Raw genomic sequence first — 4,589 nt, 5'->3', positions numbered from 1 at the left:
GCCTTCTATTTGCTGTTGGAATTTTCTATTCCAATAATTAATGTAGGCTATTATTATAAGATAATTATATTATATATTTATCATTAATGAGTTTTATTTTATATTATCAAATTAAGTGAGTCTGTTAGACAATTAAATTAGAGGATAAAAAGGCTATGGTCCCTACTATACCGAGCAGTCACATATAAATTTTCTTCTCCTCATCTGAAGAGTTACGAAAGTCCTATTAAAGAATAAAGATATTTTGGTTGAGAAAGAACCGTGAAGTGACAGTTACATTGTTAGTTAGTTGTCCTTTCCGTAATAGATCCTAAAAATAGCACATAGATCAAAAATCACCTACAGATTTAGATTCTGCTGCGTTTGTTTAATCAATCATTATAAATCCAGATATTCCTAAAACTCTTTTTGATAATCTAATATAATGTGTTCGGGTGATTATATTGATATTTTATAAGAATCCTATAAAATTATAACATTTGTCACTAAAGGCAAGTGAGATTATGGCTAGAAAGGAGGTCGAGGTGGAAAGAGAAGTGATAAAGATTATCCTTGAGGGCAATGACAAATCCATTCTAAAGCTTAATTCAAGGTACGTCATGTTGATTCTCAACAACAATATTTGTGTAACATTTTAAGATGTAATGATTGTTGGTTATTGGTCGTGGGAGTGACACAACCATGTCATGACCTATAATGAGGAATTTGGTGAAAGCTTCAAGTATGTACATGAAACTTATGACTAGTTGTTTAAGCTTAGACCTGTTCCTCATGCTATTGCTGTTGTTAAGCCTCTCCAAAAGAGAGGATGAGGAGAAATGGGAGAACCTTGACTTGAGGAAATTCATTTATACCAAGAATTACATCGAGGCTTGCATTCTTCTTAGGAGCGTCAACGTTGCTCTTCCAAGGTGATGGTGCCACCAATGCTGGGATTATTGTTTTGGTCTCTCTTCTTTCAATCCAAGTTTATTTTAATCATTTTTACTCCAATTATAATTCTAAAAAAACATTATTGCATTTGTAAATATTTACACAAGGGAGTACCAAAGCCCAACTATTGTGAAATTGACAGATGAATAATATGATTAAGTATGAAATTTAGTAACTTAAGGAAAACTCTAAAAAGCTAAAAAGATTATTGCATTTGACAGATGAATGAATAATGTGATTAAGTATTTAAATATGCTAAAAAGTTCAAACCAAACTTTCAAATCATAAAACAAAAACTATGACATGTAATAAATTAGGCTTGGACCTTGATTTTTTTTTTTGATAAGTCAGGTTTATTTGAAAAAAAAAAAAAAACTATTCAACCTAGCTTATTTTCATTTGAACCACCAAAGTTAATAAAAAAGAAAGGACAATTACTTTTTTTGCTGGTGTAATTTCTACAAATTTTAATAATGAATATTTTGTAGGATGATTCTAGTTAATAATCAACCTCATGATAAATATTGAAAAAATGTTGAAATGATTAAAAATATACTTTTAATTAACATATTAATTCAAATATTGTAGTTAATAAATATTTGTTTTTAATACTTCAAATGAAGTAATATTAAACATATTATATTTTTAATATAATAAAGTTTTTTTTACAAGATCATATGATTAATATTTATAAATATTCGATAAAAATTTAGAAACTTATTTTTTTTAGAAAATATGAACACATATAACTCATATTGTCAAAAGTTATAAAATTAATGAACCATAAGTTGATTGCCAAATGAATAAATATAAATAATTTAAACATAATGTCACACTCACAAAAAATATTATCTTACTAAATTTTCTTTCTTTAATTTTTTTAAAAACTGTAATCACAATTAAATAAAGTCTTATTCACCCCAATTTATTTCACCCCCATTCACCAACGTCAATAAAAAAGAAAGGATAATTTCTTTTTTGTTAGTGTAATTTCTACAAACTTTACTAATAAATATTTTGTACGAAGATTATAAGTAACAATCAATTGTGATTTATCAAAGTCAACCACACCGTAATATCGGAAACAATACGTAGAATCGATTATAAAAGTCTTATTAATGAACATATTAATTCAAAGATTTTAATCAATAAATACTTAAATATTTTTTATCTACTAATTATAAAGTATAAAGTAGAGATTATAGATTGGAGTTAGAACTCTCGTTGGATGATTGGAAATAAAAAATATCTTGGTCTCAATTTTGTCATTAGTAGAAAGAAAAAAAATAGTTTTTTGAATGATAGGCTATAGAGTCGGATTAATCACTAATCTAATAAACATTTATCCAAAACAGACAAAAAATTTCTCCTCAAATCTTGTGTTCGACCTATTCTTATATATTGTATGAGTAATTATCTTTTTTCATCAACTCTAGAGGATGAAATTCAAAAAATGATGAATTCCTTTTGGTTGGTCTTGGGAACTAGATCAAGGAAGGGAATTAACTAGCTAAGCTGGGAAAATTTGATAATGTAGAAGGAATTTGGTGACCTAGATTTTTGTTATCTTCATGGTTTTAACCTAGCCATGCTAGGGAAGCAAGGATGAAATCTCACAACAAATTCTAATGCTATATTGACAAAGGTATTTAAATCTAAATATTTCCTCAATGGTGGTTTTTTGAATGCCCCCTGGGGCATAATCCAAGTCATACATGGGATAGCATCCATGCTTCACAAGCTTTGGTTAGGGAAGGCATGAGATGAAGGATTGACAATGGCAATAAGATCAACATTTGGATCCAACCTTGGTTACTTAATTCATACAATTCTTATATATCATTTCCTCCATCTATGGATTTTGAAAATTTGCATGTAACTTCCATCATTGGTCATGAATGAAATTGTTGAAAAATGGATATTGTCGAACAACTTTTTAATGATGTTGATGTGCAAGTCATTTGCTCTATCTCTTCAATGATCACACAAGCTAATGATCTTATTTGGAATCAAAATGCCACCAGAAAACATCTTTGTGAAAATAGCTTATCACCTTCTTATGAAAAAAATGATTTGCAACAATGCTCTTAAGGTGTAAGGCAATTGGTATCTTCTATGTGTTAACTTATTGACAAGTACACCAAATTGTTCCAAGTAGTAAAGTAAAACAAAAGTCCGAGTGTCGAGTCCACAATGACTTTGTTTGTACTTAGATTGATGTATATCCAATTTTCATGCAATTAATGAATTAATTTAAATAATTGTGAAAAGGACAATAAAATAACTTGACATAAAATTAAACTAATTATCTAATATGTGAAAGGGAAGAAAAGCAAACACTTATGGTGATGAAGCAACGATTGATTCAGAATGTGGATATGTTGGGACCTAGCCTACCAAACATACTTTCAATGTAATGTTAATAATTTTTTTCTATTTAATATTATTTCAGTTATTACCTACGTCCACTCATATACTCTAACCATGATCCCTTATATGAAAGAGCTCAATTCACCTAATTTCTCTCTTAATCCCTTAAGAGAATAAACTAGTTAAATTGCATTATAAACAAAGATGCATAAAACAGACTAAACAATGTCATTCTATCCTTAGATATAAATCATTTAGATGTCATTTTTTCAGTTCTTAAGAGATAAACATTTCTCAATGCCTAAATCCTAAAACATACCATGAATATGAGTGATCAAACCATAATCAATAAAATTAAGCACAGAAAAAGAGACAATGAAATAGAAATGATATTAAATAGATAGTAGGAATAATTACATCACGAGCGGTTGGTTGCTAAGTTCCCAACAATGGGGGAATTTAGCTTCTCATTGTCATGAGAGGCTTTACAATTGCAAGGGGTTGATAGGGAGAGAAGAATAATGGAGATGGAATGGAGGAATGACTCATAATGATTGGTTTCCCTTGTTCCTGCACGAATCCTAGCCTTTGCTCTCTATGAGAAGCTCTAATTTCATGGATATTTTGTGTGTCATTGTGTGTGTGTTTTTTCTATCCTTCTTCCTCTTTTATAAGTGTAATCTGCTTTGATTTTACGCGACCTCGTGCTAAGTGCAACTCTCGCGCAAAGAAGTCATATGGAAAAGTCTGATATGTGAAGACACGCTTAGCACAAGTCACGCGCTAAGTGAGAGTTTTCAGATTTTCAACTTCTCTTCAAAGCTTTTTTCTGTGTTTATGCAACAAATATAACACCAAAATACTATAAATTCACCATATTAGATATCTACCAAACAAAAATTTGAATGATGTTAAAATTCTAATTATTCACATAAAAAGAAGCAATAAAAGAGATGAAGTCTAACAATTTTTATATGAATTAATCACAAAATATATACATGCACAACAGTTATCACTATGAAACCTTAAAGTCCCACCAAAAGTGAAGCATTTCCTTTAGCGTACTCTCCAAGGTTGCCTTCCAACAAGAACATGTCTTCAACACAAAGGAGTTCAATGCTCGAGCTTGTGTGAATATTGTGAAACTAACATGGAGAATGAATGACATGTTTTGTTTTATTACTTTTAGGCTTGAAGTGTTTGCGAGGCTATTGGTCTATGGGACAACATAAACCTTCAAATGCAAAGATAAGAATCTATAGTGGACTTGATATTTTCTTTACTGG

Source organism: Glycine soja, chromosome 19, assembly GCF_004193775.1.
Source record: "Glycine soja cultivar W05 chromosome 19, ASM419377v2, whole genome shotgun sequence".
NCBI classification, from domain to species: Eukaryota; Viridiplantae; Streptophyta; class Magnoliopsida; order Fabales; family Fabaceae; genus Glycine; species Glycine soja.
Note: the sequence above shows the minus strand (reverse complement) of the source record.